This window comes from Furipterus horrens, unplaced genomic scaffold (genome assembly GCF_987537825.1).
Source record: "Furipterus horrens unplaced genomic scaffold, mFurHor1.1.pri manual_scaffold_4, whole genome shotgun sequence".
NCBI classification, from domain to species: domain Eukaryota; kingdom Metazoa; phylum Chordata; class Mammalia; order Chiroptera; family Furipteridae; genus Furipterus; species Furipterus horrens.
In genome coordinates this window covers 75,279,959-75,306,529 of record NW_028327174.1, presented here as the reverse complement: position 1 = coordinate 75,306,529, position 26,571 = coordinate 75,279,959, and the positions used below count along the sequence as shown (strand labels likewise).

The following is a 26,571-nucleotide window of genomic DNA, read 5'->3' as shown; positions in this document are numbered from 1 at the left end:
ATGTATCTCAAGGTCATTGCTTGGCTTTTTAAATTTAAATTATAATTTAATAAAAGCACTAAAAATGGATGTGTTTCTTGTAACATCATGTTGTTATCTAAGATTTTAACAAAAATTTCGTAAACTGACAGAAAAATTATAAGCACTTTTAGGCAGATGATGGTCGGGTTTATATATTGCTATATTTTTATAAAAAACATGTGGTCTTGGATTTGGGATACTGGTGACAAAAGGATGGTGATGTTTTATCTATAGAAGAGATCCTGGTATTCTAGAAAAAAGGCTCAATAGTTCACACTTTCTTCATTTCTCAAATCTGATGAAAATGCCACAGATTAGGCAGAAAGCCAGTCTGTAAACTAGAACCTGGCACATATGCCAAGTTGGAAAGAGAGTCAATGTTTTGCTACATTGTCTTTTTCCTGAGAAGTTGTGTCAACTTTTCTTCTTAATAAGCTTGCTAAATCAAAGCGTGATTGCTAGAAAAGCTCAGCTAGGCCTTAGTAACCTGTAATACCACTGTCCTGGTTTCAAAGGCCATTGAATTATTTGTCTAGAAAAAGAAAAGAAAAACTGTTAATGATTTTATCCTCTTAAATCAACAATTTCCATATTTAATAGGTGGTGAACAAGGACCTATACACTGGTTATACTGCATAGAACACTGAGGTGCAGGACATCATGAAGATAAAATACACTCAATTAGCTCTTTCTCCTTCTCTAGAAAGAGAAAATAATTCTAAATTGACATTTTAGCACATGCAGCCTGCTGCTGTGATGCTGCATTGTTCTTTATACATACAGTAACTCTCACGTAAAGTTATGTTTGAAAACATTGTTAGTAATCCATCCTAAAAGCAACCTTACGTGATGCTGCACGATGATATCCAGAGATTCCATACAAAACCAAACCAGTTCTCAATGACCTGTGATGCTGAGGATGAGGGATGTGAGTGTTTAAGGGTCTTCATAACAAGACACGGGTAGACTTGGGAAGATACTTAAGCCAATCCAAGGATTTGAAATTCTCTTTAATGATTATTTCAGTTTTATCCACTGCTGTAAATTAGTTTAAAAAAAGCAAAAATGTTATACTGATTCATGGCTGAACTGTCAAAAGTTTTCTTGGCTCATTTGTGAGTAATCAAAAAATTTTTCATGGAGGTAAAGTTACTTCAACAATTAATTATCCTGAAACGTGTGTAAGATTCAACATCCCATTTTGTAAGAATTAGGACTAAGTTTGGTGTAGTTGCATACATTTTGTCTGACTATTTTCAGGTGCTTTTTGCCTTCTTGAAGATGAAAATATGCCAATGACTCTCAATTGCAGCAATTAGGAAACCCAATTACCTGCTTCCAAGCTGGAGTGAGGCCTAGGGTGATAAGCAAGGACGCTGGCCCAAAAAGGAAATGGGCCTCAAGCTAAACAGAAGGCTGCCCCCTGGAGGCCACACCCAGGCAACTCTCAACAGAGGCGTGAGGTGGGTCTTCCTTAATTTCCCTCTGTTGCCATGTGACTGAAAAGATGGTTGAAATCTGGGAGTGAGAAGAGAACCAGAGATAATATGTCTCATTTAAGCAACTGCAGTATAAGAATGCCTCACGTTCAAATAACCCTCTGATTCTATTTGTGTTCTCTGTGCATTTTATCTTCATCTTTGAATTACTTAGAAAAAAGGGGAAAAAATACATTTATCTATTACAGAAAACAACACATAACTCCTTTTACTTTAATATAATACCCTTTGGCAAAAAATAATAATTATATGAACTCTAAGCACATTAAAATTGTAAGCAAAGTTACATTTCACAAATAGAAAAGCAGATTCACTGGGATAAGGTAACACCAAATTTCAGTAGCATACCTAGATTTGATTAACTGGATATTTCAACCAAAAATTAATTCCTGAGGGAGACACTTAGCTGTCTTAGGCACAATATTTGGGGTTCTGCAGCAGGGTTGTATGTATGATGAAATATTGTCTGACAGGCTGTTAGGAAATTTAGGAAGTTATATCTTAACCAAAGAGTTTTACCAGATTTTTATACTAGCTGAAAAAAGCCATTCTTATTCTACATGAAAATTTTCCAGCTCTCGTTCTGTACAAATAACTAAGAAATAGAAGTGTTTATTATCTTCATCTGCTTTACAATTTTCCAGAACTCCTCTTTAACAAAATGACTCCTTATGTTCATCATACTATATGTGAGATGGATATAGAAATTTTACCAGATATTTTCTTTGTATCTCCACAATGGCAGTAACCAGAAAACATGAACTTTGGCCTCTCCTCATTTGTATTACTGGCAAATAATGGAAACCAATATGCCACATCCCTTCCAAGCATTGAGTGTACTTGTAGAGGTGAAACAAACTCAGAGAGACTCAGAACTAGTTGTAAACTATTAGACCTTGTGGTTAACTAAATATTAAAATTATAAAAATTACAGAAAATTTAGAAAACTCTGCTTCGTTTTTTTCAAAGACATGGCAGGAAATGATTTCTAACACTATCAGAAATGTGTTCTTTATTCTAAATTAGGTTTTAATTTTTTTAAACTCTCTTAAATATTGTTTATAATTTGAGGAAACATACTTTAAAAGAATATTTCTTTGCAATAGGACTTCTAAAATGATATTTAATACAACAGAAATAGCATCTCTGGTTGCTAACTCTTTTCACAACATAGCAGTATTCTTCACTGTACACTTTAAATGTTTTAGCTTTAAATAATACAGAAAAGGTTATATTTTTATTCAAATATACAAGAAAGCAAACACATGTCTTACTTGCAATAGATAGCATGAATATATTGACAATATATTTTAAAATAAATTTATTTTTCTATTACTATCACATATGACTAGAATGATGTTCATATACCCTGCTACCTCAGTTTGTCTTAGAGTCAATATAAAAGTAGCTTTCAAGAACTCTCTTGAAATAACAGAGAAGTTGAAAGAAAACTTGTTTTCTTCAAGTTGGAAGGATTAAATTTCTGCTTTTACAAAATGGCCACACTTAATGAAGGAGTTTCAAGAAAGTTTACCAAAATATTATGAAAAAATATAATCATTCCTAGAGGAATTATTAAAGACACCAATCTATACCTTCTTATCCGAAAAAACAATGATAATCATATCATTCAATTATGTAAAAGATTAAGAAGTTTGCCCTTGTGAAAACACTGAAACTAACTCCTGATAAAAGCTTTAGAGAGACAGGAACTTTATGTCTCTATTATGTCCAAATCATGTAAAAACATGATTTCATCTTATTTGTTACTTCTATATAAAAGTGCATTTTCTGTTACCGAGAGGTTTTTTTCATACACGATTCAAATAAAAATTACTTCTTCCTAAAGCCATAGAAGGGCTCTTTAAAGGGAAAGAACTAGACACTCATTAATTTTGCCTCTGGTTATTCCTAGCCTTTTAACCAAAAACTATTAAAATTAACCCCAAGACACAATCATCTTTCTTTTACATTTTTTTATAGAAGTACCCCTTAGTTTCAGCAGACTACTGTCCAGGAGTCTAGAATCCTTTTAGAAAAATTTCAGAATTTTAATATATTATATATATATACATATATTCCCACATATGTATAGTTCCTTAAATCTTAGTTGAAAAATAATTTATTCATTTAGACTGCCACATACTTAATCTCTGTTTAAACAGCTTTGGTGAATTTCTATGGATAATAAATTCAGCTAGAAAGTAATACAAAACATCTTCAACTTTAGACACAGATCTATTTATGACATGCAAATCATTAATTTTTTTCTCAATCACAGGTGGATTAGATATTTAGTTTTAAAAAGCATTATTTGTTTAGCAAAATGTTTGCAAGGCCCACACCAACATTACTGAATGGCAGAGAGTCTAACTTTGGTCTTGTTTTATTGTAACATTGGACAAAAGTTGCTCCATTATGTAATCAAACTACTTTCCCACCCCCAAATGATTTAATCACTACTGTTAGGAAAAGAAATATTATGTTTTAATTTGGAATTAATGATATCTCTTTCTGGCTGTTCCACAAACTGGAACTCATAAGAACTACCAGTATTACAGGCTCATAGAAATGTCCATTCTTAAATGTGCACTCTTGAAAATCAGATGGCTCTAAAATCCTGTTTGGATAATTCACCCTAAACTCATTTAATATACTGACCTAAAAAGAGATGAGTTGATATTATGTCCATGGTGTCATCAGGCTAATGGGAAGTTTAAATTACATCTCTAACACATTCTGCATCTATTAATCTCCAGTTCATTTTGCAAATGTAATTAAGACAAGCTACTATATACTGTTAGCACCATCTCATATGCATATCTTATCATATAGACACCATGTTATCCATTTTCATATTTCTTGATTAGAGCTATCTGATAAGTTGACCTGAGAGAATAACAAATATTCTTCATTATGAAATGAAATTCAAAACTAGTCTCGAACAATTCTTCATTGGATAGTATTTTCTGGAATTCGTATTTTAGGATATCTCCTGTATATTAGTAATATTTTTGATAAATGTATCTTAAAATCTAATTATCACATTTGCTCTGAAATGGTAATAAGATTTTAAAAATATTATTTAAAACAGAGAAAAGATGGAGATTGCATGAAATTGTTATAGCAGAACATTTTGTGGCATGATAAGTAATAATTTAAAGTCTCTCCTCAATCCACTCACTACATATTGGAATTAGTTCTGACTTCCAGTATCTATAAAGACTTAATTTTTCCGAAGTGTGTTAAAAACTAAATACTCAGATGCATCCCTTTGACATGTTATTGCTATAATTAATATTTGTAAAGAGTCATAAAAATAAATGTCACAAACCCAGAAACCTAAACTTGTACCTTTCCTAAAGTGGAGAAGTAAGCAAACAAAATCTTCTTTCGCTCACATAGAAAAGTTTCTTTTTTATACCTCTCTTCATGTCTAAACTTTTTAATTCAGTCGTATATGAGGCAACGAAGTGATTGTCCTTTCGTCCTTGTAACCAAAAGGTGGCACCTCTAATAATTAGTTAGCTTGCAACAGAAATACTACATTAAAAAGGAAAAAGAGGCATTTGTCAAAGCCCTAGAAAGAATATTGTTTTTGTGACTCTAGGAAATTCTACTTAGAAGAGATAAGCATCTCAAATGAAAAATTGTTTAGAAAATAATATTCATTACATTGATGGCAAGTGAAGTAAGTTGGTGTATAAACTTATATACTAAGATAGGTGGTGAAAATAAACACCTTCTCAGATGCACAGATTAGTGTGGAAGGTCAGGCAGAGTTGAGAAAGAAGTTTCCTTTTTCTTATCCCAAGTGGAAGTGTAGGAAAAAAATGTAAGACTTGACATTTCCCCTGATAAATCAAAGGAAAGGATTTATCTGGACACTAGCATCTGCTGCCTTCTCTGCACTCATGTAGGACCCACTTGGAAAACTTTCCTATTACATTCAACTAGGCATTTCTACCTCCTCTCATCTGACAGAAATCACTTAGCTGTCTCTGATCCATGACAGGAAAGGAAAGCTTATATCATTGATGATGGAATTAGAAGCTGCCACCAACGTCCGTTCAACAAGTCACCCTTTAATTGACCTATTATGCAGGCAGTCAAGGCACACAGTTATTTTGATATTTTTTTTCTTGAGACTAAAACATTTCCCTTTTAAAATTTTTTAAATTGAGGCTATCTTCCTACCATTACTTTCTAAACTTTGTTCCAGTACAAGAGGATTCTTGGCCAACTGAGCTTCCATATGCCTTTTAACTGGAACACTGAAATTTTATAAACATCATGTTTACATCTATTAAATATTCTTATTATAAGGAAATAAGGCATGCATGAATTTGATATTCAGACAATAAAATGCAAACAGATAGTAGAAAGGTAGAATGAAATGGCAGTTCATACAGAAATGTAGCTTTAACAGAAAACTTAAATGGTTGCTTGATTTCAAAACGGGTTAATATTCGAAAAAGTGAAAATCAGCATTTATGCAAAATTAACTAGATTAGCTTTCTCAAAGCAGGAACCCAAGCCTCCAGATCATTTACGAGTGTTAGAAACTACATTTTTTGCCCCCCCCCAATATAAAGGCCATACCAGAGAATCTCAGGAAAGTAATAATCTGTTTTTAATTATCTTTTTTTAACCAAGAAACACCTCAAAGTTCAGGCATTACTACTGATGGGTAAATACCAGCTAGCCCTACCGGACAGATAGTAACAGGAAAAGTCAGATAGTTAGCACTTAAAAACAACAGCAATTAAGCAGCTGAATGTGCATTGGATCACTGCTCTATTTTGTTCCATTGGAACGAATCAAGTGAGAGACACAGCCTCCTGCAAAGGGGAGGCCGAGTCAAACTTGATGCTTCCTCCCTCTGACTGCCAGGGCTGGAGGACTGGTCTACTCGTTTTATTCAGTTTAATTGCTTCGTGTACTTGAATTTTCACAAAGACTGTATTCTATCTTGCCCCCTCTGCCCCTGCAAAAAGAAATCTCTCTCCTACCTTCACTACCCACTTCTTTCCTCTGAGAACAGGCAGTCCTCTCCAGGAGGAGAAAGAAACCCTGTGCGTGCTTAGGATGGCAGGAGGGTGAAGATGAAAAAGAGACTGAGAGAGGGGCGGTGGAGGTGAGAGATTGAGATTGGGATGGGGGATGGAGGAGAGAGAATGAGATAAGGAAAGAGGGAGCAAGAAGATAGGGGATGCCCAACACCAACTCCACGCTCTAAGTCACGGGCGCTGTGCGAAGTGCTTTGCTAGGAGATACACATGTGGTCTCATGGTATTTCTCACAAGAGGACCCCAGGGCTCCCTCCCTAGGTCGCACTGTCCACCATCAACACCCAAAGGTACCAAGAACAAAATCTTGGAGGGGGGGGGTTCAAGCAAATAGGCACGACCAAGGTGGCCGCACAGCCAGTCCCACTGCCCTACCTGCAGGGAAGATCAGAAGGTGGTGCCGGTTTCCGTCTGGAGTGCTCTCCCTGTGTGGACCCATTCGAAGGCTCAAACGTCCTCTCGCTGCCTCTGTTCTTGGAGGGGCAGCCTGCAACACAAAATGGGTGTGTGGGTGTCGGCGTGTGGGAGGTTTTGCAGGGCCACCAGCTGGTCCCAGCTGGCCGCCCCCACCCTACACACACCCCTTCTGGGAGCTGAGCCCCCTTCTCGGCTAAGCACCACCCTGGGGGCCTTGCCGGGCTGCAGCCTCAAGTTGCCACTAAGTACTGCTGGCTGCGGCCGCTGCAGGAGAAGGATGTGGAAAGACACGGGGGGGGGGGTAGTAGTCGGTCTAGAGCATCCCCAACACTGCAGCTTCTCCAGGAATCCCTCCAGTGAGGAGGCGGCCGCCCATCATCTCCCAGCCCCAGCCACCTGATTGGTTCCACCTCGGGTACACTGTGCCAGGGAGCCAATCCGGGCGCACTAGTAATAGGTGGATCCGCTCAGCCAACATCGCCCATCCCAGTTCTGTTAGTGTTTCTCCATCCCCTTAGCGGACGGGGACCTGAAGAGACGGGTTGAGGAGGGTTGGGGGAGGGGCTACCTAGGAGGGGGACAGATCCCAAGGAGACGCAATCAAGGGCATCCCATAAGCCCTTTGGGTACGCGCAGGGATGCCCGCAACCTGTTCAGCAAGCCCTCTGCACGGGAGGAGACAACATAATACAAAGCTATTTTTTTTTTCTTTACTTTCAATCAAAACCTGCCCTGAAACTGAGCATGCCCAGACTGCAACAGCGCCCTAGGAGTTCTGAGGTGTGTGGGTTTTCAGACTGTGTTTCTGAAAAGGTGAGATTAGGGAAGAAGAGGCAGAAGTTTGTCTTTGGCCGTTTGACCCAACGTTGTTGTGAAAGCAGAGCAGGGCGGGATGTGAAAGGATTCCATACGAGTGTCCACAAATAAAGCCACAGGGAGTTGGCCCTCTGGGCTACTGGAGGTTAATAACATCATTCTGTCGGGGTTCGGGGCTGGGGGCGAGGGTAAATGAACCTGAGCCTTGCTAGATGCCTGGAGACTTTTCGTGAAGGGTGCTGTGGACCAGAGATGCAGAGGGGACTGCGTCCCATAGGTGGTGCCGGAGAGCACGACTCCTCCGAGCAGCGGAGGCTGCCAGGCAGCAGGGAGTTCGCTGGGAGTTTGCACTGCAGTGACCAATAAGTTTGTAGACGTGGGTCAAACGCCACGTTGTTCGGGATGCAGTTTCTGACAGCCTCCCCTTCTCCTCTCCCCCGACCTCAGCCCCTGCTCCATCTCCAAGCACTTGCCAGCACAGTGACAACTAAGCGTGGGGTCCCTCCTCCTTCCCCTCTTTCCCCGGAACAATTCTGCTGGGAAGAAGCTTTTCCCTTGTGAGAGCGGTGCTGACCTGATTGTCTCTAAGCTCTAGGGCAATTTATAGCTTGCTAATAGGGAGAGGTACCAAACTGCGGGTGGGTGCAGGGACAGCAAGCTAGGCAGGGTGGAGCAGAACCTCGCTTCCGGAGAAGCAAGTCCATTCTCTGCTTCACAGGTGAAAGGTTGTCAAAATGCAAAGAAGTACAGTATTTCCCTTGATGCTGGAAATCAAGACTTCTGATTTGAGGTATGTTTACATGCCTCTCGGTCCAGGTCTTTAATGATCCCAGTAGAGAGCTGAACTCTCTGGTGCCCACAGTCTCTGACTGCTCAGGCCTCAGGATCCTGTGACTTACAAAGAATCTTGCTGAGTACTCCATCTTCCCTGATATTGATAAGGAAGTCAAACAAGACTAAGCACAAATGGTGTTTAACCTTGATTGCTTTCTGAACAGTGCATCCGTTCCTTAGCCTTAAAAGGATAACTGATTGGATTTCTGTTTTTCTGTCTATGAATGCTATATAGACTTGTTTGTCAGGAAGTGTTCTCTTCAGTTGACCTTTTGAACTTCCTCTGTTGTAAATTTCAAGTACACTATTATCATTCCCAGGATGTGCCTGTGAGCTCATTCCTGGACCCTCCCTATTAATTAGCATATCTGCAAAATCCAATAAAAGGAAGGTGCTTGCACTACTCAGTGCTGATCCTGCCTGAGCCAGCCGCAGCCCTCAGACCCTCTTTCATTCTATCTGCTGGAATTACTTCCGCGCCCTCCAACCCAAAGTACTACAACATTCCCTTTCTCACTCACTGGCCTTGATTAAAGGCCTTTGAACCTCTGATTTATTTTGCTTAGAAATCCCAGCAGTTTGTGTAAACTTGGCCAATAGCTACAAATGAGAACTCTTAATTGGGTTCTTTATTTTATTGAGATTATCATGGCATCTCAGGTAAGAAAATAAATAGCTATCATAATTCCCCAAACCCATCCATTTTGAACTGGAGTTTCATTAACACTGGTTTGCATAGGTAACTGTGGCAAGAATTCAATTACCAGTAACACATTTCTTCAAGTTTTAGTTAAATCTCTATGTAATGTTTAAGATTAAGATCCTATTCTAAGTATAAGGGAAAAGACAACAACCTTAACTATAAATTAATCCTTTTAATGACAAATAATTGTGTATTCACCAAAACTGTAGCTTTATGTACATATTTCTTTCATTTCCTAAAATATTCCTCAAACTTTATTTTATAATAGTTTCATAGTTGAAGAAAGGAGATAATAGATGTTAGCTTAAAATTAGTTTTAAGTATTCGATGAAGAAAAAGGAAGAGAGGAGGTGAGGGAAGAGAATCAATTACTTCTCTAATATTGTCTTCCAATAAATGTTTTTGTGTGAGAGGAATATAATATCCACCTAATAGACATCTTTATTCTAAATATACTTCTAGAACACTAGAAGTACTAAATTCCAATACTTAAAAACTGCACGTTTTTAATAGCTACATCCAGTGGCTGCATGTAGAAAAAAGTAAACTTATTCTGGAAGAAATAAGTAGAATATGAATCCAGATTAGTTATCTTTGTTCCAGACTGTGATCCTATCGTTAATCGTTCAGCTAATTTCTTTTCCTGTCTACCTCACCTCCTACCAAACAAGCATTCTCTCTTCATGGTCAGAATCCTAGACAACATGAATGGTGTACATGTTCATATCCCAAAGTTACTTGAGAGAGACGTCTGGCTAACATAAGAAATGGGTTTAACATTTCAGTTCATGAATATTAAGACTCTACGTATATACTGGATGTAGATATACTCTAGGTTTTGCAGGAATAAGACTGTTATTTTCTCTCCTATGTTGTGTGCTCCTCAGGTTCGAGGAATGGGCTGAATGTCTCCACCTAGTCCTACTGGGTTGATATATCACACTTTCAGGTTTTAGACAGTGTATATTACCTTGGTAGCAGACTCAACTGGATTAAAAGAAAGATCAGGTCAATTGTCCTTTTTCTCCCTTTATCTCATTTCCCAAACACTTTTAATCTAGCATCTCTATGTCTCATGCTACAAAGATTTAACTCATTCCTTGGTTGTGTGGTACCTTTAAAAGATGACTTGGCACCCATTGTCCTTTATAAGATTCTAAAGAGTCTTAAGCCTGAGAGGGGGGCATTGTTATTTTTCATTGTTATAAAAAGTTAATTTTTTTAAAAAGATTAATATGGGAATGGGTGAAGCCAGAGAATTTGTATGTACGACTAACGGGCATGAACTTGGGGGTTGGGATTGCTAGGGAAGGAGGGGCGTGCTGGGCAGAGGGGAGCAAAAGGGAAAAAATTGGAACTATTCTAACAATATAATCAGTAAAATATACTTTAAAAAAGATGACTTGGTATTTCAGAACTATTTTCATCTTTTTTTGTTTAATGTTTTGCTTCATTTTGTTTTTTGCTTCAAAAAATACATTTGTTATTTTTTCAGTCACATTTTTTTGCTCTGATTGAGACCACATTATCATAATTTCCTTTATTCCTTTCCCAATGGATTTATCTATTTACAATTTTAATGTTCCCTGTGCCATCTATTTTAGGCTACATGATCACAACAGAAACTAAATAGGATTGGGACACTGAGGAGTAAAGTGTGTCTTATGGCAAGAATGGGAATTAGAGACTTCGGAAACAAGAAATTCATTAAGTGCAAATTTAGCCATAATTTTCTGTGCACCACAGAAAGAATACATGAGCGAGATACCAAGAAAATTCTCTATCTTGGTGTAAAAGCGTGCATATTCTGGTTGAGCAATGTTAGTAAAGAGTGCCATTTAATCAGGACTCTCATACTTCATTAAACTTTACATCTTTAATAACCTCTCTACTTGCCTGGTAATATCTCTTCATAATTAGCCTTGACATGGTAGTGGAAAAATAAAAACAACAATGAAATTTTCTAAAATTTGCTTACTGTTTGTATAGATTCATGTCTTTTTAAAAATGTATTTATTGTTTTTCTATTACAGTTGTTCCATTTTTCCCACATTGCTCTCCCCACAGCCCACCCTTTCTCCCATGTCAGTTCCCACCCTGTTGTCCATGTACATGGGTCATTTATACTAGTTTTTTTACTTTACCCTTCCCCGACTTACCCCCCCTTCACTCTCTCTCCCCCGGCCCCAGCCCCCCTGGTCATTGTTAGTCTACTCCTTGTTGACATGCCTCTGTTTTAATTTTTCTCATTTGTTTGTGTTGTTCATTAGTTTCCTGTGTTAGGTGATAGCATAAGCTATTTTTCTTTCGTTGCCTGGCTTATTTCACTAAGCATAATTCTCTCTAGTTCCATCCATGTTGTCGCAAATGGCAGGAGTTCCTTCTTTCTTTCTGCTGAAAAACATTCCATTGTGAAAATGTACCAGTTTTTTTTTAGGTATATTTTATTGATTATGTTGTAACAGTTATCCCAATTTTTTTCCCTTTGCTCCCCTCTGCCCAGTATCCTCCTTCCCTCCAGCAATCCTACCCCCCCCTAAGTTCATGGCCATGGGTCATGCATATATGTTTATTGGCTTCACCCGTTCCTATATTATTCTTAACACCCCCCTGTCTATTTTGTACCAACCAGTTATGCTTCTTAGTCCCTGCACCATTTCCCCATTTCTCTCCCTCCCCACTCCCAGCTGATAACATTCCAAATGATCCCAATACCTATGATTCTGTTCCAATTCTGATTTGCTTAGTTGGATTTTGTTTTTATTTTTTAGATTCAGGTGTTGATAGTTGTGAGTTTGTTGTCATTTTAGTGTTCATAGTTTTGATCTTCATTTTCTTAAGTCACTTTGACTTTTCCTATAATAATGGCTTGGTGATGATGAGCTCCTTTAGCTTCACCTTGTCTGGGAAGCACTTCATCTCCCCTTGCATTTCAAATGATAGCTTTACTGGACAGGGTAATCCTGGTTGCAGGTTGCCTTTCAACACATCGAATACTGCTTACTAGTCCCTTCCTACCTGCAAAGTGTATTCTGAGAAATCAGCTGATAGTCCTATAGACAGCCCCCTGTAGGCAACTCTCCACCTCTCTCTTGCTGCCCCCAGGACTCTGTCTTTACCGTTCACCTTAGGCATCTCAGTCGTGATGTGTCCCGGTGTGGTCCCCTCTGCGTCCAGCTCGCCTGGTACCCTCTGTACTTCCCGAACCTGTATGTCCATCTCCTTCGCAAAATTTGGGAAGTTTTCCTCATTTTTTAAAAATTCTTGCTTCTTCATTAGGCACCGGTTGACAGTTTTTTCTTCCTTATGTTCCAAATCATTGATTCGAACCCTAGTTTTCGTCCTTTCACCATTGGTTTTGTGTGGATTTTCCTTCGTTTCACTTAGCATAGCCTTCACTTCTCTTATGCGTTTGCTATACTCAAGCATATTTGTCAAGCCTGTGAGCATCTTTATTACCAGTGTTTTGAATTCTACATCTGTTAGGTTGTCTATCTCCTCATCTGTTAGGTTGGCTATGTCCTTGTCGCTTAGTTCTCCCACTGGAACCTTGATCCATTTTCCCTTTTGGGCCATACTTCTCTGTCTCCACATTCTGACAGGCTCCTGTGTTTGCTCGCCTCTGCATCTCAGCTGGAGCTGCTGCTCCTCTTATGCTGTAAGGGGCGGAGCCTTAGGGGGCCTTCAGTCCAGGTCAACCTGTTTCACCACGTTGTGGCGCTGTATGTGGCTGAGGGGTCTGAGAGGGAACAATGCTGCCACCCCAGCACTTGCCCCTTTTCCAGGCACCTCTCCCATTTCTGCACCTCACTGGTGCCCCTCTCGCTATGGCCCTGGCTGTCATTCCCAGGGTGGGTGGGTCTGCGGATGTTCTAGGACTGTGGGGGCCCTTTAAACAAGTGGACACTGCTGAGAAACTGACAGTTTCTGCCTCCACCCCAACCCCCACTGGTCTGCACAGTCAGAAGCAATGAGGCTTGATTTCCCCTGGTGCTGGGACCATGAGCTTCGAGATCCAGTGAGGAGCTGGGAACACTCCCCAGGTGTGCCTCCTGACTTTTTAAAAGGTGTGACTGCACTTTCTGCTGACCTGCCGATGCCACCGCTGCTGTTGCCACCACACTGCATCCTCTCTGTCCTGGCTCCACCCCTTCTACCTGTCTGGATAAGTATTTCTTCTCTATATCTTTGTTTGTTGGACTTCCATGGAGTTTGATTTTTTGGAACTTCTGGTTGTTTCTAGTTTTGAGGTAATTGTATTCCTTCTTAGTTGTGGAGGGAGACGCAGCGCATCTGTCTATGCCTCCATCTTGGCCGGAAGTCCCTGTACCACAGTTTCTTGACCCACTCATCTACAAATGGGCACTTAGCCTGTTTCCAACACTTGGCTATTATAAATAGCATTGCTATGAACATAGGGATGCCTAGGGTTTTTTTGAATTGCTGTTTCAAGATTCTTTGGGTATAATCCTAGAATAGAATTGGTGGATCAAAAGGCAGTTCCATTTTTAGCTTTTGAGGAAAACCCATGCTGTTTTCCACAGTGGCCACACAGGTCTCCATTCCTACCAGAAGTGCACTTGGGTTCCCTTTTCTCTGCATCATTGCCAGCACTTGTTGTTTGTTGATTTGTTGATGGCCATTCTGACTGGTGTAAAGTGGTATCTCATTGTGGTTTTCATTTCATCTCTCTTATGAGTGGTGATGTTGAAGATCCTTTCGTATGCCTATGGAACCTCTGTATGTCCTCCTTGGAAAAGTGTTGGTTCAGGTCCTTTGCCCATTTTTTTAATTGGGTTGTCTGCCTTCTTGGTGTTGAGACATGTAAGTTCTTTATATATTTTGGAGATCAATCCCTTGTCTGAGGTATCATTGGCAAATATGTTTTCCCATATGATTGGTTCCCTTGTCATCTTGCTAATGTTTTCTTTTGCTGAGCAAAAACATTTTAGTTTGATGTAATCCCATTTGTTTATTCTTTCCTTTATTTCCCTTGACTTAGGTGATATCAGCAAAAATATTGTACATGTGATATCTGAAATTGTCCTGCCTATGTTTTCTCGAGGTCTTTTATGGTGTCACGGCTTACATTTAAGCCTTTTATCCATCTTAAATTATTATGGTGTATGGTGTAAGTTGGTGGTCATTTCATTTTTTGCATATCTCTCTCCAGTTCTCTCAGCACCATTTGTTGAACAGGCTCTTTTCATTTCATGTTCCTTTCCCTTTTGTCAAATATTACTTCACCATATAGACCTGGGTTTATTTCTGGGCTCTCTCTTCTGTTCCATTGATCTATATGTCTGGTCTTATGCCAGTACCAGACTGTTTTGATTACAGTGGCTTTGTAGTATAGTTTGAAATCAGGTATTGTGATTCCTCTCACTGTGTTCTTCTGTCTCAAGATTGCTATGGCTATTTGGGTTTCTTGCTTGTTTATTTCCATTTAAATTTTTGAAGTATTTGTTCTAGGTCTGTGAAATATGTCACTGATATTTTAATAGGGATTGTGTTGAATCTATAAATTGCTATGGGTAGTATGGACATTTTAATGATGTTGATTCTTCCCATCCATTAACATGGTATATGCTTCCATTTATTTGTATCTTCCTTAATTTCTTTCTTCAGTGTCATATAGTTTTCCAAGTACAGGTCTGTTACCTCCTTGGTTAAGTTTATTCCTAGGTACTTAATTTTTCTTGTTGCTATAGTAAGTGGGATTTTTTTCTAGTTTCTATCTCTGAGATTTTATTGTTCGTGTACAGAAATGCCTCTGATCTATGAATATTGACTTTGTACTCTATTTTGCAGAACTCACTTATGTCAAGAAGTTTTTCTGTGGAGTCTATAGGGTTTTCTATGTACACTATCATGTCATCTACAAATAATGGCAGTTTTACTTCCTCTTTTCCAATTTGGATGCCTTTTATTTCTCTTTCTTGTCTAATTGCTGCGGTTAGAACTTCCAAGACTATGTTGAATAGGAGTGGAGAGAGTGGACATTCTTTTATTGTTCCTGATCTTAGGGGGAACGCTCAGTTTTTGCCCATTGAGTATGATGTTGACTTCAGGTTTTTTGTATATGGCCTTTATTATGTTGAGGTATGCTCCCTCTATTCCCATTTTGCTGAGTGTTTTCACCATAAATATGTGCTGTACTTTATCAGATGCTTTTTCGGCATCTCTGGATATGATCATGTGACTTTTGTCTTTCATTTTGTTTATGTGGTGTATTACACTTATTGATTTGTGAATATTAAACCATCCTGGAATCCCTGGGATAAGTCCCACTTGATCGTGATATAGGACTTTGTAATGTGTTCAGGATTTTAGCATCTATGTTCATTAGCAATATTGGCCTGTAGTTTTCTTTCTTGTTGTCCCTTTACCTGGTTTCGGAATTAGGGCAATACTGGCTTCATAGAAAGAGTTTGGGAATCTTCCTTCTTCCTGGATTTTTTGGAATGTTTAAGGATAGGCATTAGTTCTTCCGTAAATGTTTTGTAAAATTTGCCTGTAAAGCCATCCGGTCCAGGGCTTTTGTGTGCCAGGGGTTTTTTGATTACTGCTTCAATTTCATTAGTTGTTATTGGTCTATTCAGGCTTTCTGCTTCTTTCTGATTCAGCTTTGGAAGATTGTATGTTTCCAGAAATTGATCCATTTCATCAAGGTTGTCAAATTTCTTGCCATACAGTTGTTTCTAGTAATTTCTTACAATGCTTTGCAGTTCTATGGTTGTGATTTCTCCTCTTTCATTTCTGGTTTTGTTTATTTGGGTCCTCTTTTTTTCTGGATGAGCCTGGCTAAACGCTTGTCAATTTTATTTTTTCAAAGAACCAACTCCTGGTTTTATTGGTCTTTTGAATTGTTTGTTTGCGCTCTATGTCGTTTAATTCTGCTCTGATCTTGATTTCCTTCCTTCTACTCACTCTGAGCTTTGTTTGTTGTTTTATTCTAGTTCTTGTAGCTGTAGGGTTAGGTTTTTTATTTGAGATTTTTCTATCCTTTTTAGGTAGGTCTGTATTGCTATGAACTTTCCTCTCAGGACTGCTTTTGCTGTGTCCCATAGGTTCTGGGCTGTTGGTATTCATTATCATTTGTTTCCAGAAACTTTTTGACTCATTCCTTAAAGGCATTGTTAACCCATTTATTATTCAATAGCATGTTATTCATTCTCTATGAGTTTGAATGTGTTTGAGTTTTCTCCTTGATGTTGATTTCCATTTTCAAGTCATTGTGATCTGAGAAGATGCTTAATATAATTTCACTTTTCTTGAATTTGTTGAGGCTTTTTTTGTGTCCTGCCATGTGGTCTATCTTAAAAAATGTTCTATGTGCACTTGAACAGAATGTATATTTTGCTTCTTGGGGGAGAAAAGTTCTATATCTACCAATTAAGTCCATTTGATCTAGAGTGTTGTTCATTGCCTCAATATCCTTTGTGTCTTTGCTTTGAAGATCTGTCCATTGTTGACAATGGTATGTTAAAGTCCCCTAATATAAGTGTGTTGCTGTTGATATCCTTCTTGTAGCCTTTCAATATTTTCCTTATATATTTGGATGCACCTATGTTGCGTGCATATATGTTTACAAGAGTTGTATCTTCTTGATGGATTGTTCCCTTAAGCATTATAAAATGTCCTTGTTTGTCTCTTTTTATAGCTTTTGCTGTGAAATCTGTTTTGGCTGTTGTAAGTATTGCTACATCACCTTTTTTTCATATACATTTGCTTGGAATAGTTTTTTCCATCCCTTCCCTTTAAGTCTGTATAGATTTTCTGTTTTGAGGTGGGTCTCTTGTAGACAGCATATACATGGATTATGTTTTCGTATCCATTCCACTACCCTATGGTCTTTTGATTGGAGCTTTTAATCCATTTATATTTAAGGTTATTACTGACAGATATTTATTCATTTCCCTTTGTAGCTGTGTTCCTCTCCCTTTCTCTTCTTCTTCTTTTTCCTAAAGCATTCTTTTTAGCTTCTCTTGCAGTGTTGGTTTGGTGATGATATATCCTTTTAGCCTTCCTTTGTCTTGGAAACTCCCTTTTCACCTTCCATTCTGAAAAAATAGTCTTGCTGGGTAGAGTAGTCTTGGTTGTAGGCCTTTGTTTATCATCGCTCAAATATTTTTTGCCATTCCTTTCTGGCTTGTAGTGTTTCTGTTGAGAAATCAGCTGATAGGCTTATCGGAGCTCCCTTGTACGTCATTTGCTGTTTTTCTCTTATCGCCTTTAGGATTCTCTCTTTGTCTTTCAATGTTTCCATTTTAATTATGATGTGCCTTAAAATGGGCCTCCTTGGCTTCATCTTCACTGGGACCCTCTGTGATTCCTGTACTTGTGAGACTTTTTCTCTCCTCATGTTCGGGAAGTTTTCTGTCATTACTTTTTCAATCAGGCTTTCTATCCCTTGCTCCTCTTCTTCTCCTTCTGGTATCCCTATGCTATGGATATTGTTATGTTTCATGTTGCTCTGCAGCTCTCTTAAACCCTCTTCATTCTTTTTCTGTCTTTTTTTATTTTGTTACACTATCTGGGAATTTTTTTCTACATTGTCCTCTAACTCACTGATCCCATGCTCTGCTTCATTTAGCCTGCTTTTGATTCCTTCTACTGTGTTCTTCAATTCAGAAATTATATTCTGCATTTCTTTCTGGCTCTTATGGATAGTTTCTATGTCCTTCTTCATGCTGGTGTAGTTCTCAGTAAGTTACTTGAAGCTTCCCAAGAGTTCTTTGTAGTTCTCCTGGAATTATTTACAGCTTTTGTGGAGTTCTTTGTAGCTCCCTAGGAGTTCTTTGTAAGTTTTCTCTGAGTTTGTTGAGTTCATTGAGGTTCCTTATTATCATTGTTTTGAATTCCATGTCTAATGATTTGCTTGTCTCTATTTCATCTATCCCTCCTTCTGCGAATTCCTCCTTTCCTTTGGATGGGCTGTTGTTTCTCCATTGGCCCATTTTAAGTGGCTCTTCTGTTTGTTTCTGCTTCTTAGATTGACCTGCTTTTATTTCCTGCCTTTGTGGTGTGACCTTCTCGTATACAGTTGTTGAGCTGCTGCTTCCAGCTGACACCACTTGCAGGGGAATAGTCTGCTTAAGAGATTTCTCCCATAGCACTGGGGATGATTCTGCACTGGGATATCGTCCGCTGCTCCCCCAGCTCTTTCTCCAGAGCCTGCGCACAAAACTTTTTCGAAACACCTCTAGTTCACTTCACCCTCATTTGGCCACAGCCAGGGGCGAGTGTGCTCCGTCGCACAGGCTGGGGCAGGCGGGCATGCCATGGGTGGGCCGGTTGCTTGCCAGGGAAGGCAGACCTAGGTGCTCCCAAGTGTCACCCGGGTCTGGATGAGAGTTAGGGTGGGAAGTGGGCGAGTGCTCTTCTGTGCGTGCATTTCTCAAGAATCTTGCCTCGCTCCTAGCCTTTCCTCCCCGTCTGCAAAAAGCAATCAAAAGGGAAACAAAAGCACACACACTCACCCCCACAAAAAGTAATAATAATACACTGTTCCTTGCCTCTCAGAGCCAGACACCACCTGGCCCATACTGGGTCTGCCAGTGGGCAGAGCCTTGCTGTCCAGCCCTGACTCCTCTCAAGGAAAACCTAGAGGCACTAAAAAATCTTTGCGAACTGCCAGCCACAGCACGAAGAATGAAGCCAGCCAGAACTTGTCTCACCCCTTTCTCCTCCATGATCCTCACCAGACAGGTCTCTCCGAGATGGTCTCCTCTGTTGCAAGCAGTGCCAAGGTTCAACTCCTGCCAGTATCGAGATGTTAACTGAGATGCTCTGTCCACAATTAGCCTAAACTACAAACAGGTCTTGGGAGCAAGCAAACACAGCTTCCCCTCACTCCTCCACCATCATTTTTTCTCTAGATTCATGCTTTTAAAAAATATCTATATATTTTCTGCCATTTATTTTCAAAGATACAGCCTTTGGACAGACAGAGGATTAAATGTTTGTTTTCTGGGGCAAGACTTTGGATGAAACTCCAGCTTCACTGCTGTCTATGTGATCTTGAAAAGTACAGTACTCCTCTAGTTTTCTCCATCTGTACTAAATATATAAGGACATAACATATAGCCTTGGGGTGTGTGTGTGTGTGTGTGTGTGTGTGTGTGTGTGTGTGTGTGTGTGTGTGTGTGTGTGTGTGTTTGGTGAGGATTCAGTAAAGCTATGCAGAGGTGCTAGTTCTAAGCACATAGCAAGGAATATTAACCATTACTATTTTGTCATTATAACTGCTGTGCTACTGCTAATACTTTTTTCAAATTTTCAGAAGATTGGATATTTTTCCTATCATCTAAACTAATATTGAGGTATACTTGGAGCGGCCAGCTTTCTAGGAGCGCGGCGCAGCAGGCCGGAGCTTAGTTCCCTGGACCCTTTGGGCGCGCACCGGTGCTCGAGCCAAAAAAACACCTGCAGGGCTTTCCTGGAGCTTGGCGCGGCCTGCTTTCCTGGAGCGCGGCGTGGCAGACCTGAGGTGGGCTCTTGGCTGCCTTGCATTGCGCCCTGCCGGCCACCTTGCGCACACCACTGCTGCAAGGAATAGGAATCTCTGACCCATCAGATTAGACCAGCTGTGGACGCAGAAAAAGAAGACGACACAAGAAGGCTGAACTGAGTAAAAACATTCCTTTTTTTTTTTTTTCTTTTTCCCTTTTTCCTTTTTCTTTTCTTCCTGAAAGAGGAGGGGAGGAGGGAGGAGGGGAAGGAAAGAGGAAAAAACAAACTATATCTCTAATCTGTTCTATATAATCTTTCCTTCTTACCCCTGTTTTTCAATTGTTGTCTATTTGTTTGTGGGCCTAGTTTAGCCTCCCTTTCACTCTAAATAAATAGACTATCACTACTATATAAATCCAATACTATATAATTCCACTTTCCTACTATATTCTGCACTCTTCCCCCTTTTTTTTCTATAGTTTTTAACATACAATGTAAATATTACCTTCTGTCTTGCACAGTCTCAACTATTATTAACCTATTATCCCCTCTCTCAAAAACCATATTTTTCCTTCACTAAAACAACTCTTATCTATTCTTCCTATAGTGCAAAAGCTCTAATCTCTCTACATCTATATTAATACTGGCTCATTGGCTGATGATAGCAGGATAGAGGGTGGGGGATATTTTTGAGGGTGCGGGTCTCCTGCCGGGGCTGTGTGTTTATGTTTTTAACAGTATCTCCACAAAAGAATTTGAGATAAAGTGGATAGAGGGACTCTCAATCAACAAGCCAGAAGGAATATCCTAACAAAAAATAAAATCTGAACTATAACCAGACAGCATAAACAAACGAAATAAAAGGTACCTCAAGAACATCAGGCTCAGGAGATCAAAGAGACTGCACCACTGAAACCCCCAGATCTACCATAAAAAATCTCATACCACAAAGGTGGGAAGGCAAAGCAGACAAATCCAAATAACAAAAACAAACAAGAAGAATCCAACATGGTAAGACGCAGAAACAACCTGTCAATGAAAAGAAAAGAGGAATCCCCAGAAAGAGAGGTAGATGGACTAGACATAGCCCAAATGTCAGACATGGAATTCAAAACTATGGTGGTGAAGAAGCTCAATATGCTCGAAAACCTCAAAAACAACTATGACAACCTCCAAGGAAGTTACCAACAGCTCCAAGAAAATTACAGAGAACTTGCAGAGAACTACACCAGCATAAAAAAAGACATAGAAACGATCAACAAGAACCAGGAAGAAATGAAGAATGCAATCTCTGAACTGAAAAACACAGTACAATCAGTCAAAAGCAGACTAAACGAAGCAGAGGACCGGATTAGTGAGTTAGAGGATAATGTAGGTAATAATTCTCAAATGATACAGCAAAATGAAAAACGATTGAAAAAATATGAACAAGATGTAAGGGAATTACAGGATAGCATTAGAATAAATAATTTAAGGATCATCGGAATACAAGAGGAAGAAGAAAAGGAGCATGGAATTGAAAATCTGATAGGAGAAATAGTGACAGAAAATTTTCTGAACCTGATGAAAGAAAAAGCTGTGCAAGTCCAAGAAGCACTGAGAGTTCCAATCAAGAGGAACCCCCCAAAACCCACTCCAAGGCACATCATAGTTCAAATGGCCACATTTCAAGACAAAGAATCCTAAAAGCAGCAAGAGAAAAACAGCAAATAACAAGGGAGCTCCAATAAGGCTATCAACCGATTTCTCAACAGAAACATTACAAGCCAGAAGGGAATGGTCAAAAATATTTCAAGCAATGAAAAACAAAGGCCTACAACCAAGAATACTCTACCCAGCAAGGCGCTCATTCAAAATAGAAGGTGAAATAAGGATTTTCTCAGACAAAGGAAGACTAAAAGTATACATCTCCACAAAACCAGCATTGCAAGTGATGTTAAAGGGAATATTCTAAGAAAAAGGAAGAGAAAAAACAAAAAAATAGTAGAGGAACAGAGATACAAAAGGGAAATGAATAAATACATGTCAATAATAACGTTAAATGTAAATGGATTAAATGCTCCCATTAAAAGACATAGGGTAACGGAATGGATAAGAAAACAGGACCCACATATTTGCTGTCTACAAGAAACACACCTCAAAACAAAAGATTTATATAGACTGAAAGTAAAGGGATATAAAAAAATATTCCTAGCAAATGGACCTGAAAAAAAGCTGGGGTAGCAGTCCTCATATCAGACAAAACGGATTTCAAAGCAAGGGCAATAAAAAGAGACAAAGAAGCACATTTCATAGTACTTAAAGGAACAATTCATCAAGAAGATATAACACTGATAAACATATATGCACCCAACATAGGAGCACCCAAATACATAAAGCAAATACTAGAAGACCACAAGAAGGATATCAACAACAACACAATCATAGTAGGGGACTTCAACACTCCATTATCAACAATAGACAGATCATCCAAGCAAAGAATCACCAAGGATATACAGGCATTGAACAACACACTAAACCACATGGACTTAACTGATATATATAGAACTTTTCACCCCAAAGAAGCAAAATATACATTCTTTTCAAAGGCACAAGGGACATTTTCAAAGATAGACCACATAATAGGACACAAAACAAGCCTCAACAAATTCAAGAAAATTGAAATCATATCAAGCATCTTTTCAGACCACAATGCCTTGAAACTAAAAATCAACCTCAGAGAAAAAAATCAAAGACAAACAAACTCATGGAGAATGAATAACATGCTCTTAAATAACAAATGGGTAACAATGACATCAAAGAGGAAATCAAGAAATTTCTAGAAACTAATGGCAATGAACACACAACAGCCCAAAACCTATGGGACACAGCAAAAGCAGTCCTAAGAGGGAAGTTCATAGCAATACAGGCATATCTGAAAAGGGTAGAAGAATCTCAAATAAAAAACTTAACCATAAAGCTACAAGAACTAGAACAGCAACAACAAACAAAGCCTAGGGCAAAAACAAGAAAGGAAATCATCAAGATCAAAGCAGAATTAAACGACATAGAAACCAAACAAACAATCCAAAAAAATCAACAAAACTAGGAGCTGGTTCTTCGAAAAAATAAACAAAATTGACAAGCCTCTAGCCAGGCTCATTAAGAAAAAAAGAGAGAAGACCCAAACAAACAAAATCAGAAATGAAAGAGGAGAAATCACAACTGATACCACAGAAATACAAACAATTATAAGAAATTACTACAAACAACTATATGGCAAGAAATTTGACAACCTAGTAGAAATGGACAGATTTCTAGAAACATATAACCTTCCCAAACTGAATCAAGAAGAAGTAGAAAGTCTCAACAGACCAATAACAAAGAAGGAAATTGAAACAGTAATCCAAAATCTCCCTGCACACAAAAGCCCTGGCCCGGATGGCTTCACAGGCGAATTTTACAAAATATTTAGGGAAGAACTAACTCCTACCCTCCTCAAACTATTCCAGAAAATCCCAGAAGAGGGAAAAATCCCAAACTCTTTCTATGAAGCCAGTATTACCCTCATCCCAAAACCAGGTCAAGACACAGCAAAGAAAGAAAACTACAGGCCAATATCACTGATGAACATAGACGCTAAAATCCTCAATAAAATTTTGTCAAACACGATCCAACAATACATCAAAAAGATCATACACCATGATCAAGTGGGATTCATCCCAGGGATGCAAGGATGGTTTAATATTCGCAAATCAATAAATATAATACATCACCTAAACAAAATGAAAGACAAAAATCACATGATCATATCTATAGATGCAGAAAAAGCATTTGATAAAGTACAACACCCATTTATGTTGAAAACACTCAGCAAAATGGGAATAGAGGGAGCATACCTTAACATCATTAAGGCTATATATGAGAAGCCTGAAGCCAACATCATACTCAATGGACAAAAACTGAAAGCATTCCCCCTGAAATCAGGAACTAGACAAGGCTGTCCACTCTCCCCGCTTCTATTCAACATAGTGTTGGAAGTCCTAGCCACAGCAATCAGACAAGACAAAGAAATAAAAGGCATCCAAATTGGGAAAGAAGAAGTAAAATTATCTGCAGACGACATGATAGTATACCTAGAAAACCCTATAAAATCCACTAAAAGACTACTCGATATAATAAGTGAATTTGGCAAAATAGCAGGGTACAAAATAAATATACAGAAATCTAAGGCATTTCTGTACACCAACAATAAAATCTCAGAGACAGAAGCAAAAAAGAAAATACCATTTACTATAGCAACAAGAAAAATAAAGTACCTAGGAATAAACTTAACCAAAGAGATAAAAGACCTGTACATTGAAAATTAGGCAACATTGAAGAAAGAAATTAAGGAAGATACAAATAAATGGAGGCAAATACCATGTTCTTGGATGGGAAGAATCAACATCATCAAAATGGCCATACTACCCAAAGCATTTTACAAATTCAATGCAATCCCTATTCAAATATCAATGACATATTTCACTGACCTAGAACAAATCCTCCAAAAATTCATATGGAACCAAAAAAGACCCCGAATAGCAAAAGCAATCTTGAAACAGAAGAACACAGCAGGGGGAATCATGATACCAGACATCAAACAATAGTACAAAGCCACTGTGATCAAAACAGTCTGGTACTGGCATAAGAACAGACATACAGATCAGTGGAACAGAATCGAAAGCCCAGAAATAAAGCCAGGCCTCTATGGTCAACTAATCTTTGATAAAGGAGGAAGGAACATAAAATGGAGTGAGAGGAGCCTCTTTAACAAATGGTGCTGGGAGAACTGGACAGGGACGTGCAAAAAAATGAAACTAGACCACCAACTTACACCACACACGAGAATAAACTCAAGATGGGTTAAAGACTTAAATGTAAGCCGTGATACCATAAAAGTCCTAGAGGAAAACATAGGCAAGAAAATTTCAGATATCACACGTAACAATATCTTCACGGATACATCTCCTAAGGCAAGAGAAATAAAGAAAAAAATAAACAAATGGCACTACATCAAACTAAAAAGTTTCTGCTCATCAAAAGAAAACATCAGCAAGATGAAAAGGAAACCAACCATATGGGAAAACATATTTGCCAATGATATCACAGACAGGGGACTGATCTCCAAAATATATAAAGAGCTTATACAACTCAACATCAAGAAAACAAACAACCCAATTAAAAAATGGGCAAAGGACCTGAACAAACACTTCTCTGAAGAGGACATACAGAAGGTCCATAGGCACATGAAAAAATGCTCAACATCATTGGCCATCAGAGAGATGCAACTAAAAACCACAATGAGATACCACCTTACGCCTGTCAGAATGGCCATCATCAACAAATCAACAAACAACAAGTGCTGGCGAGGATGTGGAGAAACGGGAACCCTACTGCACTGTTGGTGGGAATGCAGACTGGTACAGCCACTATGAAAAACAGTATGGAATTACCTCAAAAAACTAAAAATGGAACTGCCTTTTGAACCAGTGATTCCACTGCTAGGATTATACCCGAAAAATTCCAAAACCCTAATTCAAAAGAATTTATGCACCCCTATGTTCATAGCAGCCCTGTTTACAATAGCTAAGTGCTGGAAATAGCCTAAGTACCCATCTGTAGATGAGTGGATCAGAAAACTGTGGTACAACTACACAATGGAATACTATGTAGCAGAAAGAAAGAAGGAACTCCTGCCATTTGCGACAACATGGATGGAACTAGAGAGAATTATGCTTAGTGAAATAAGCCAGGCAAAGAAAGCAAAATACCATATGATATCACCCAATACAGGAAACTAAAGAGCAACACAAACAAACGAACTAAATAGGCAAAGACTAGAATAGTTGTCAGTAGGGGGGAGGGGGGGAGGGAGAGAAGGGGGATAAGTAAGGGAAGGGACTAGTCAAGGAACGTATATGAATGACTCATGGACATGGACAACGGGGAGGGATATAATTGTGGGAGAAGGGATGGGCTGGGAGGGGGGAGCAATGAGGGAAAAATGGGACAACTGTAATTGAATAACCAAAAAAAAAAAAAATTAAAAACAAAAAAAAAGGAGGAATACAACTACCTCAGAACTAGAAACAACCAGAAGTTCCAAAAAATCAAACTACAGGAAAGTCCAGCAAACAAAGATATAAAGAAGAATTAAACACTCACCCAGACACGCAGGAGAAGCAGAGCCCGGGTGGAGAGGACTCGCTGTGGTGGTAGCAATGGTGGCAGCAGAGGCGGGTCGGCGGAAAGGGCACACTCACGTTTTAAAATGCAAGGAGGGACACCTGCGGAGCGTTCCCAGCTCCTCACCAGACCTCACAGATCAAGGTCCCAGCATCATGGAAAATCAAGCCTCATTGTTTCTGACTGTGTAGAGCAGCGGGATTGGGGTGGAGGCAGAAACTGCCAGTCTCTCAGCAGAGTCTGCTTGTTTCAAGGGCCCGCGCGGTCCTAGAATGTCCTCAGATGCACCCGCTCTGGGAATGATGGCCAGGGCAGCAGCTAGAGGGGCGCCAGTCTGGTGCGGGTGTGGGAGAGGTGCCTGGAAAAGGGGCAAGTGCTGGGCTGGCAGCATTGTTCCCCCTCGGACCCCTCCCCCACATACAGCGCCACAACGTGGTGAAACAGGTTGACCTGGACTGAAGAACCCCTAAGGCTCCGCCCATTACAACATAACAGGAGCAACAGCTCTAGCCGGGATGTAGAGGCAAACAAACACAGGAGCCTGTCAGAA

General features: G+C 39.2%; 1 long non-coding RNA gene across 1 annotated transcript in view; it reads right to left on the bottom strand.

Moving 5' to 3' along the window:
* Positions 1 to 1,357: 1,357 nt before the first annotated feature.
* LOC150012241 (uncharacterized) overlaps positions 1,358 to 26,571 on the bottom strand; it is a 35,217-nt gene continuing 10,003 nt past the window's right edge. Inside the window, exons 2-3 of the long non-coding RNA XR_016510731.1 lie at positions 6,965 to 7,076; positions 1,358 to 1,539 (exon numbers count right to left, since the gene is read on the bottom strand). This is a non-coding gene — a long non-coding RNA (uncharacterized LOC150012241). The remainder of the gene's footprint in view (positions 1,540 to 6,964; positions 7,077 to 26,571) is intronic.